At 47.6% G+C, this 11,872-nt stretch overlaps 1 pseudogene; it reads left to right on the top strand.

Moving 5' to 3' along the window:
• Positions 1 to 1,231: 1,231 nt before the first annotated feature.
• LOC133082370 (SUZ domain-containing protein 1-like) lies at positions 1,232 to 1,633 on the top strand (annotated as a pseudogene).
• The last annotated feature ends 10,239 nt before the right edge of the window (positions 1,634 to 11,872 follow it).

The raw sequence follows: 11,872 nt of genomic DNA, 5'->3' as shown, positions 1-11,872 counted from the left end.
TTGTCATTGCTCTCACTGTCCATGATATATTTCTGTTTGTGTCCTCATGCTGCTTTACCTTATGTGAGGTAGCAACAATACAATTTTATGAATCATAATTTCAATTATTTAAAAAATATTAACTTGGTCACAATTTTACTTTTCAAAATCCAGTATATTCTAGGCTAACTGGGGATTCCAATTCCAATTGGAAATATACATCACTCACCTTTAGAGTTTTATTAATAGATAGATATTCAGGACCTTTTCTTCAGCTCCTAAATCTCATGGTTGTAAAATAAACATGTTCTAGACTCAAGAAGGAGGGGATATGGGGATATATATATACATATAGCTGATTCACTTTGTTATACAGCAGAAACTAACACAACATTGTAAAGCAATTATACTCCAATAAAGATATTAAATTAAAAAAATCAGTTCAAAGAAAAAAAAACAAACAAAAAAAACATGTTCTTACTATCATATGTATGTTTTCTCTCTGGCTTAAAACTTTCCCTTGTGAAAGGGCTGCTGCCACTATGGTTGCTAAACTTTTATCAGGACAGGTGTTCCACACATGGAGAATTCCACTGGCTCTTTCAAGTGACTGAGGGGCCCATTTCACCAGTAAAGTCATCCAAGAAATCCAATGAGTTCCTCCTATATCACAAAAATTACACTATTATTCCCCACTCATCTGGAATGATAGAGCTAATGGACTATTAAAATGAAAGCTTGCTAAACTGATGGAAGAAGTCAATCTCGCATGGCCTAAGGGTTTTACCCTTATCCCTGGTTGCCCTCTGGTCCTTTCCTGATGGGTTATACCAGCTGTCCCCATATAAAATTACTGGCTAGCCCATAGAATTCTCTATTCTGTCTGGGCTCTTGAAGACTCTAACCTGGTCAATTCAGACATTCTAAAATATGGTAAGAAATTTATTCATTATTCCCAAACTTCTCTTCAACGGGTGGAAGCTGCTTTTCCTCCATTTCTCCTATGCAAACCACTATATAACCTAGAAACTGGAGACTTAGTTCTCTCAAGGCAACCAGAAAACTAATCTTGAGCCCTATTAAAAGGGCCCTTGCATCATCCTCTTTACATCACTAACACTGCTGCCGAACCCCGGGGGGTCAAACCCTGGATTGGTGTTTCTCAACTGAAAAGATATTGAAATCTACTCTAAATGGAAGTCCATCCCAACTGCAGACTCTAAACTGAGGGTCTCCGAAAGCGGTGAGTAAGATGGAAGATGAGGATGTCCCTGAGAGCTGGGAGGCGGCAGACAGCGGGGAAATGCAAATGTCCTCCCAAAGTGCCCATTGTGATTCAGGACGATAGCCTTCCCACGGGGCCCCTCCACAGATCCGCATCCTCAAGAGGCCCACCAGCATTGGTGTGGTCAGCAGCCCCAACTCCACCAGCAGGCCAGCCCTTCCCATTAAGTCCCTAGTGCAGCGTGAGGCAGAGTACGCGGAGGCCTGGAAGTGGATCCTGGGCAGCGCCAGCCCCGAGGAGGAGCAAGAGAAACCCATCCTCGGCAGGCCAACCAGGATCTCCCAACCTGAAGACAGCAGGCAGCCCAACAATGTGATCAGACAGCTGTTGGGTCCTGATGGGTTACAAGGCTTCAAACAGCACAGATAAATGCGGGCAGGAAAGGATGCCACCACCACTGCCTCCGTCACCACTTCTTGGGTCGTCCGCTGTGGGTCGCACTGCCGTGGCAGACAGCTGGACTTGAGCAGAGGGAACAACCTGACTTACTTGCAATGTGATTCCCTTTGCTCCGCCCACTGTGACCTTGAACCCCATGCACTGTGACCTCCCTCCCCCCACTGTGATTGGCATGTCTAGAAGGGCTGTCCCAAGTCAATGGAAAGGGAAAGGGTGGGGGTTAGAGGAGGGTTGGGGGGACCCACCGAGGACTCAGAGTAGAGTCAGACAGTGCCACTTGGCCACTTGGGGTGAAGCCAGTGCCAGCAATAACAGTTTATCATGCTCATTAATTTGGGATTTCAAAACACAAATGAGAACTCCCATCCACCCACCCTCAAATGCATGTTTTCATCACTTAAAAGCAAGTTCCATCTGAAAATATCCTTTTTGTTTCTTTGCTTCCTATTTTTGTTTATACAATATTTGATTTGCAGAAGTAAAAGTGCATGGGAGGGGTTTTAGCAGTTTAATGAATTTTTAATTGAGAAAGGGTAGTTTGGTAGTCTACTTAAAAATGTTTCTGGGCAATTCACTAGAAACATTAACCAATAGGATTTTGGTGAGCTTAGCTTCTGTATTCCTACTGCAGCCCAGAAAAGAGGCAGGGCTCTGCAGCCCCCAGGACAGATGAGCACCCCATGCCTATACCTCCCTCCCCCCAGCTAAGTCCCAGAGCATCTGGGCGCTACCTGGAGACTGGGCTAGCTCTATAGGCTCAGAGAGCCTGGGGAGGGTGCCAACCCCTCACCTCTAGTGTATTTTGGGAGATAGGGAAAGTGAACAGACTTCCCCTTCCAAAACCTCTCAGGAGTGGTTCCCTACCAGCCAGGCTTACTACTTCTAGAAGTGGGCAGGGAGTGAGGCTGCACTTTGGGGCTTTAGGAGTAAGGGCTGCGAGGAACTTCCCTGGTGGTCCAGCGGTTAAGGCTCCGCACTTCCACTGCAGGGGGCGCGGGTTGGATCCCTGTTCGGGGAACTAAGATCCCACATGCCACGCGGTGTGGCCAAAAAGTAGAAAGAAAAAAAAAAGAGTAAGGGCTGCGAGCCTTGCTCAGTATTTTGCTGTCAGCACAAGGAAAGCCAGGAGAGAGTCTTGACTCCAGGACTCTGAGCCTTCTGCCGAGTGTGGTCAGAAGGTAGGTAGATCTTCCTACTCCAGCAAGGCTTAGAACTCTCAAGGGTCTGTGGAGTGCCATCTCTGTTGATGGCATCAGCTCCATAACTCTATCCAGCACATTTCCCTTGTGAAATCACTACCTTGGGAGCAGACCATTCTCAATACACTTGGGAAGAGACAAGCTGTGCATTGCAAAGATTGGTAATGACAGACTGGTTCCCCATAGGCCTAGGCTATCCTCCACCCCTTCTTCCAGAGCAAGGGCCTGGAATGAAGGCAGTTTCCCCTCTGTCCTTGGAGCCTGGAGATTTGCTTTGGTTCTTTGAGGTGGAAGAGACTTAGGGGGCCCTGCCTAGAGCAGCTGTGTGTGTACAATCTGGCCCCTCTCGGGCTTTCTTATCTCTTCCATCGCACTGCACCTTATATCCCTCAGCCAGCCAGATGGCCTCCTCGCTCAGGAGTGGTTGGTGTGACATTTGTGCAAGTCTTGGCCCACTACATCTTCCCCTTAGGAGGAAAGTTCAGCTGTCAGTTGAGTCAGCAATTAGTCCACAGGCTTACAACTACATGAAGGCAGGAAATTGTCTGTGAGCAGAGCTGGAACAAAGCTTCAGTCAGTAAGAACCCGCAAGATGTTGAATGGTGTCCACAGGCTGCTCTGAGGGGAAATGACCTCCAGGAGTGGGGACGGGAGAAGGTTGCTGCTGTCTTTACAGTTCTACTGCCAAGACCAAGTTTCTGCATTCTAAATGGATAGTGTCCATCCCTCATGTAATAGTGGTTTCTGGCCCAAGATGAAACTATCCTTTTCAGTTGGAGAAGGTACAGAGGTGGGCCAGGTGGGAAGGCCAGAAGTGCTGATTGCTCAGCCGTCGGGATCACCTGTTCTTGCTCCCCTTCTCTAGTGGGAGCCAAGGGGAGGCTGGCTGATGGGTGTCTGTGGATCAAGGATGTAGTAGGGACTGATGCTCTCACCTCCCTCTGGCCAAAGATGGGGCTCTGCTTGCTGTGTGCCTGTCACCACCCCCCAGCAGTCATATCCTGGCTTCCCAGATGGAGAGGTGGCAGGCAAAATTTTAAAAAGAAAGAAATGAAAACAGGAAACTATGGTGTTGGGGGGAGGTGGGAGGGGAGATGGGAAAACAGTTTGGATTTTGTGTGTGTGTTTGTGGGTGTTTTTGGTTTTTGTTGTTGTTTTTAGGCAGTTGTCTGTAACTTTCCTTAAGTGCTTTTTCTTTTTTTTATTTTCACATTGTATTCAATACATATAGCAATACATATTAAAATATTTAACAATAAGGAGATTTTTAATTTTTTGCTTTTATAAATTGCTTTTCTTTTCTTTTTAAAAATTTTTTTAAAAAAGTAAGCTGCAGGCTTTAGCCTGGAAAACACCAGGGGAGTGGGGGGCAGAAACCTGAGGCTGCTGCCCCTTATCTGCCTTCACGGTACTGTCCCCTTCTCCCAGCTCCTCCCTGACTCTGTGAGCCAGGCCTCAGACCTTCCAGCTAACCGCTTCCCATGAGCCACTACTGTGATGTCAGCCTATAACCAAAGGAGCTGGGGGTCTGGGCCTGGTGACCAACCCTTCTCCACCCACTCAGTCAGGGTGCTCCCCACCTGCAGGCAGGAGACAACACCCTATCTGCTACCATCAGCCCCTTCCAGAGCCCACTGCCCCACGCCTCCCTGTCTAGCCCAGCCATATGCAGCTCTGCCCCATCTGGGGATGCTCTGCTCAGAGATGGGCCGGCAGGGCTGCCCCAGCCTCCCTGGTAGGCAAAGACTCTGGAAACCTCTGGGGTCCTGTGTTCGGCCATGTGATCCCAGGGGTGCACATGGGCCCCTTGGGTATCTGAACAGAAGGGCATGGGAGGGAGGGCCGCACCCCTGCAGTCCTGCTCTGCTGGTCTAATGGGCAGCTGCCCACCCTACCCAACCCCGCACCGTGGGCTCCTGAGTCAGCAGATTAAGCATTTTATAAATTGAATTTTAAATACATGTTTTAAACTTGAAAAAAAATAAACTGAGGGTCTCTTGAGAGCCCCCAGAAGCAGATGTTGCCACAAGGTAGACTGCTTTCCTAAGAACTTCAGACCAAGTAAGTAGATGACATCATGAGGTGGTCAGCTTCCACCCAAGATGCCAAACAAGACCCTGTAGGATTCTCTTACATACTTCCTAATCTCACCATTTTTACTGTTCTTCTTGCAGTATCATCCTTTTTCTCTATCCCCTCCAGCATCATCTTTGCTATCCACATAACTCCCCCCATTACAACTGCAGCTTTCCATAATGAGCCTTCATTTGTATTATCTCCTCTTCCCCTTCACCCAAGCTGTTCTCCCCTTTAACAATTCTGCCATCCCTGCAAGGACCCCAGAATCTATAGCGTTCCTTCACTCAACTCATAGTACAGTCTCACAACCTTACTTTAAAATGCTGGTTATGTTCTCCCTCTTCTTCGGAAGCCTCCAGCTTCCCTTAAATTAATATGCCATCTCATATTTAAGGGCATCCTTTGTGCTATCACTCAGGGTCCCTTTAGCTTTCCCCCCTAGACTTCAAAAGGAATCTCCTTCAACCTCAATACTCTTCAAAAAGGGCCATCTATGCTTAAGCAGACTGCCTTCTTTTCTCACCTTAACTACTCTGTTACCTCTGATTTAAGTTTTCCAGACACTAGATGAGGCAAGAGGTCTACAAAACATGTTACAACTACAAGCTTAGGCAGAATCCAAGCCCCAGAAGGAGGCTGTGCTCTTCTTGTCTCATCAGGTTCTTAAGAAGCCTTAGAACAAGAGGCTAAGAGACTGGGAGTAAATCTAAAAAACTTGCTGCAACAAGTCAACTATGGGCAACCTGCATGCCTAGAGCTGCTGCAGTGTGGGCCACTTAGAAGTTCACCCACCCACCTGCATCTTCTATGATCTGCTACAGAAAATAACCATGACTGTGGATCTTACCACTAACACCTAAAACCACTCACATCATTGCCAGAGAACTACAGGAACTCCAATGAGTGGATCTTCATAATTGTCTGGCATTGGACACCATCCTGGCTTCTCAAGGGGGGCGCTTTTGTAATGATCGGAAGCCATTGCTGTGCATGTGTTTCCTGAAACCTCTCTGATGGATATGCCATCACCAAAAACATCCAGACATTCCAGAAAATTCTTCAGATTTCCATTGTCATCTTCACTCCACTATCTGAATACCCTTCAGGCCCAATGTCTAGGAATCTTCTCGACTTGCTCTCTCTGAACCTCAAATCTTGGTTTTACTCGCTTATTCAACCTTTAATAACTATTATTTTATTTTATTCCTGAGTATTTCTCTTGTTAAATGCCTAATCGCTAAGGCCTTCCAACAGCTGTCAGCCTAACAACACAATCAACAGATGGTACAGTAGTCAGTTCTTCAGGAACAAGAGGAATGTGAAGGCCAGCACCCCCTTGAAAACTATTTGGACCTAACTCAACTTCCCAGTGACTCTTATTCCATCCCTAATAGTGCTCAAGGACAGATTTTGTCTGACTTAAACAACAAGGGGGGACCAAGTGTTCACAATTACCTGTTGCTTACCCTCTGCTTTGTCTTGACCAAACTTTAGTCAAGCTTCTCCCTTCCTACAGGTTCCTGAACTCTGCTTGCCCCCAAGCCTGAGCAAACACAAAAAAGTGAAATTGGGGCTTCCCTGGTGGCGCAGTGGTTGAGAATCTTCCTGCCAATGCAGGGGACACGGGTTTGAGCCCTGGTCTGGGAAGATCCCACATGCCGCAGAGCAACTGGGCCCGTGAGCCACAACTACTGAGCCTGCGCGTCTGGAGCCTGTGCTCTGCAACAAGAGAGGCCACGGCAGTGAGACGCCCGCGCACCGCGATGAAGAGTGGCCCCCCGCTCTCCGCAACTAGAGAAAGCCCTCGCACAGAAACGAAGACCCAACACAGCCAAAAATAAAAATAAATAAATAAATAAATTTATTAAAAAAAAAGAAAAAAAGTGAAATTTGCCTCCCTTCTCAGCTTCTCCTGAGAACTGACTGACAACAGCAGGATACTTTCCTGTCAGACACCACTGGCCATTTCCCCTTGCTTGTCCAACTTCCCTTGAAAGATTCTGCTTTTCTCTGCTTGCCTCCTCCTTACCCTGTGAAAGAAAAGCCTTTCTCTGCTTGATTTTGAGACCCTTGTAGACCTTAAGGTCATAGCATTCTCCCTATTGCAACCAGCCCTCCCCCATTACAATAGTCCCTTTCCCTCCCTTCCAATAATCCTTCTGAAAAAAAGTTTCTCCTTACTAAGTCCTGATTTGTTTTTCTTTGACAACCAACATGCAACAAGATGTGTTAATAAGGGCCCAGAAATAGGTAATCTAGAGCTATGCTGTTATCTAACACCATGGCTGCTAAAGTGTGGTGAGATTCAGCCAAGAGTTCCAGTCCTTGGGCAATTTATTTAATTTGTGTGGATAACTCCTAGGACATGACTGGCTGTGTTTCTTTTCATTGTTGTGTGACGTCCTGCACATACGCTGTTCCTACTGCCCATCCCCTCACCAATTAGTGATCCTAAAGTGGTTAGTATCAGGGGAATATTTGGAAAGATTGTGGCGTTGGAGAGTTGTGGCTAGTGTGGTTGGTGAGGGTAAGTCCTTGCGGGGTTCTGCTGCTGAGTAAAAATCTACTGCAATTTTGAGTCAAACCCAGTGTCCAGTGTTGGACAAGGGGAAGCTTGTAATAGGGAAAGCCCTTTATCAGGGATTCCCTTACAGGCCCACCAAGGCTCCCATTGTTGCCTATATTCTGTGTTCCTGCGAAGGCAAGTTGGGCGGCTTAGTGCAATACCAGGTGGTGTTAATAGGAGCTTATAAAGTTATAGCCAAGTACATGTGCATGTTATCCACCGCATACTCAGCACCTGAGTCAACTCAATTGGTTATGTGCTCAGCCCATGATTGGCCACATATTTGAAGTTAGAGTTGACCCACAGAATTAGAAGGCACCTGTGAGTCACAAGCCATATCTTAGAGCCTGGCTTAGCCAGAATGGGTGTTGCTGGTAGCAGTAGAGATGGAAGGAGGAGGAGTGCTAGCCTCAGTGATGGTGTCTGTGGTCATGTTAGTAGGACTGACCAAACTGAATGGCCAGCAGCGTGCTTCCCGTGGTCTCCATCCTGACCCATGTTGTGTGTCTCCCGTGTTGTGCATGTGGCATGTTATTTCCAGGCCTTGTCAACAGTAGGGTGTAGTTTGCCAGGGGAGGGTGATCCATCAATGGGTGTGTAGTCGACACTGGTGAAGGGAGGAACTTCTCAGGTATGGAAGGGGCACAGCAACAGAATAGGGGTGAAAGTCAGAGGTCATCTGTGGGCAGCAGTAGGAGTTCTGATTGTCCCTTGGGTATCGTCCAAATGGTGTTACCCAGTCCAGGGGTAATTAGTTCCACCTCCTGGGTATCGGGAGCTGGTCCAAGATTGTTCTATGGTGATTTAGTGGAGTATGTGGGCAGCATAGTGGTGAGTGGTCTGCTCAGCTTACACTGGATGAGGAGCAGAAGCATGCTGAATGTGGTCCCCGAGTTGGTGGTCCACAGCAGGTCCCTGTTGGGATCGAGGGAGAAGTGGCTGCTAGGCTCCGGAGTTTCTATGAGGGAGAAGGGAAAAAGGTGGAAGTACCAGGTGGATGTTCATTTGCTGTGGGCAGCATGCAAGGCTCCCATGTCCATAAAAACTGGTAATTGGGTTGTGTCCAGTGTGGATGTGTCCACCAGGAGAGGTCACAGCGTCTCTACAGGTGGTCATTTCATTTGTTGTGAATTTTAATACAGTGCAGTTATGTCTTAGGTCTGCACTTTTGAACTTGAGGGACCATCTTCCTCCAGGTTCTCTCAGGAGCCCTTGTTTTAAAATACCATTATGCCTTTCTGTGATATCTGCTGCTGTATGACAACGGAGCAGGTGAAAACTCACACAATGTGATTTTGTAATGTCCGCTGTTGCGTTGCTTTGCAGTGGGAGCCTTGATCTGTTTGTATAACTGGCAGCACTCTCAAGGGCTGTGAGGCTGCGGTGTTAACACTTCAGTAACATTAACAGAGGTTGGGGCCCCACAAGAGCCATCAGTGGAAGGCCTGTGTGGGCACCCACCACTATTAACCATGTGTTAACATATATGTTCCTGCCGCTGCAGGGGGAGGCCCAATGAAATCAATTTGCCGTCTCTGATGTGGCCCTCCTCCTCTGTAAATTGTCCCTCCAGTGAGGTAGGCCCAATGTCTAGATTTCTGGCTTCTGGTACAGCCACTAATGTTTTGTCTCCCTGCTGAGCCGACTCCTCTACTAACAATCCATTTTCATAACCCTGTGATGCCCCAAAGCCCTGACCTCTCGTGTGCCCCCTGATAGAAGGGGAGGGTGGCTCTTCCCAAAGGTCTGGAGATCTCCCCTTCCTTCCAGAGCCCTAGCTGCTTTGGTGGTTCAGTTAGTTCATCAGGCTTTGAGTCGTAGAGCACTTCCTCTGTGTCTTGTTTGGTATGAGCCGAGGTATGGTGCACCCAGATGGGCAGAGCGGGAGCCAGTGTGGCAATCGGCCCCATACCTCTTTAGCCCAAATGTCTTGGCTTGTATTTTCCAGCCCTGATTTTGCCAAAGTCCTGACCAAGTACTTAGCTCATGAACACCAACCAGGAGTCAGTAAAATATGAACCTTGGGAAAATGTTTGTCAAAGGCATACTCTATTGCTAGGACTATTATATGCGGCTCAGCCCACTGGGCACTTTGGTCTGTGCCCCGTATGGATTTGGGGGTGACAGGCTGTGGCTCTCTATTGTCTGGTCCCTTACACCTTGTGCTCACTCCATTGGTAAAGGAAGACCGTTGCTTTGCTTGTTTTGAGGGTGCTGACCATCCTCCCTCCCGTCCCCATTGAGCAAGGGGTAGAGGCATTTCTGGGGTTTGGGCGAATGAGCTTCAGTGGCAGGTATGTGGTTATTTCCTCATGGAGTTTGTGACACTCCAGTAGGGCTGGGTTTAGCTCAACCCTGTAGATAGCATTTCCATTTTAATAATGGGGCCTCTGAGGCCAATCTGATTTTATGGGGAGTTTTTTCTTCCATTACGTAGGGCATACGAGGAATCTCGGTCTGTGGGATAACTGGCTCTGCCCCAGAAAGGGCCTCAGTTTCCATAAGTGCCCTGTATGCTGCTAGAAATTGCCTCTCCAGTGGCAAATACGTCTGGGCTGAGGCTAGGGGCCCCTTACAGCAAAAGCCCAGGTAGAGGTTTGCCTGCCCATTTGGTCCAGAGGCCCCAGGAAGCAAATTTTGGGGTGGGAGCAGAAACTTCTAAATGTAAGTCCTATCCTTGGGGCACTAGTGGGAGAGCTGAAGTGATAGCCTCCTTTAGTTTATCTAGTGCCTGTTGTAGCTCAGGTCCTCACTCAAAATGCAAGACTTGCAGGTGACTCAATACGTAGATAGGGTCTAGCAAATAGTAGATGTGAGGAACGTGTTGGCACCAGAATCCAAACTTTTCTACCAAATGTTGGGCCTCCTTGCTGATGTGGGAGGTTGGAGTACTAGGAGTTTTTATTTTATTGGATTGGGAAGAGGTGCCCTTCTCAGTTCTGAATGCAACCCCCCAATTTAACAGACTGGTAGGGGCCTTGTACCTTATGGAGGGAGGCAGTTGCCCATCCCCTTTCAGTGAGGTGTTCACTCAGGGTTGTGACTGCCTGGCCCTCAGTGCCTTGTCATATCCTGTACTATGGCGTGTTTACCGCCCACACCAATAACGAAATGGTAACTGGTTCCCACTGGTTGGCGCCCACCAATAGAGTAAAAGCCTTGGGTTTGTTCCATGAAGTTAGCTGCTGACTGAGCCGGTCCAGTAATGGGAACAGGGATAGTCTCCAAGGGAACAACCAGGAAAGAAACATCTTTTAGCAAATCTGGGCCAATTTTAATAGTTAAGTGGGTAATTTTCCTTTTAATTAATTGTCCTCTGAAGTCAGTCACCTCCTTGGGTGGGGGGGAGTTCCCTTTAAAGCATGAATGCTCCCTGGGATTAGGAAGGTTTGAGCACCTGTGTCCAACAGAGCCAGCCAGCGTGTTTGTGTTCTGGAGCCCAAACTACAGTTAATGTGATACAAGGGCGATTCTCTTCCAGGCGGGGCCCTACTTCTGTGACTGCTGGATCCCTCTGTGTGGGCTGTCCTGGCCACTGGTGGAGACCAGAGGCAAGTACTAAAGATGAGGCTGCCTCTGAAAGGGAAGCCTGCCGCAGCTCATAATCTAACCCTAGTAAGTAGTACTATTGCTGCACTGATTTATCAGAGAACCTCCAATTTGGGACCCTCTTGTCCCTTAACCTGTGATGGTTAAGTTTATGTGTCAACTTGACTGGGTCACAAGTGCCAAGACATTTGGTCAAACATTATTCTGGGCATGTCTGTGAGGTTCTGGATGAGATTAACATTTGAATTGGTGAGCTGAGTAAAGCAGATCACCCTCCCCAGTGTTGGTGGGTCTCATCCAATCAGCTGAAGGTCTGAATAGAACAAAAAGGTGACCCTCCCATAAGTAAGAGGGAATTTCCTCCTGCCTGACTCCCTTGAGCTGGTACTTTTTTTTTCCTGCTTTGGGACTCAAATTGAAACATTGGCTCCTCCTAGACCTCAAGCCAGCAAATCTTTGGACTGGAAATATACCATGGTCTCTCCTAGGGCTCCAGCTTGAGGACTGTAGATCTTGGGACTTGCCAGGATAACCCTGTGAGCCAATTCCTTATGAAAAAAACCCTCTTTTTATATATACATCCTATTGGTTCTGCTTCACTGGAAAATTCTGACTAATATATAACCTGTCTTGTTTTCTCAGAGTTCACGCTTAAGCAGAGGCCAAGCTGTAAGGTTGTTTGACTTAGGAGGGGGGAGGCTTCACTCTCGATAGTAATTTTGATTTAGGCCAGGTGGCCTAAACACTTGGCTCTGAGTTTGTCTTTCAGGAGTTTCTATTAAATCCAAGGGCAGCTGTGACTTTTGAACTGTTTTC

Source organism: Eubalaena glacialis, chromosome X (genome assembly GCF_028564815.1).
Source record: "Eubalaena glacialis isolate mEubGla1 chromosome X, mEubGla1.1.hap2.+ XY, whole genome shotgun sequence".
NCBI lineage: Eukaryota > Metazoa > Chordata > Mammalia > Artiodactyla > Balaenidae > Eubalaena > Eubalaena glacialis.
This window is presented reverse-complemented; position numbering and strand designations above follow the sequence as displayed.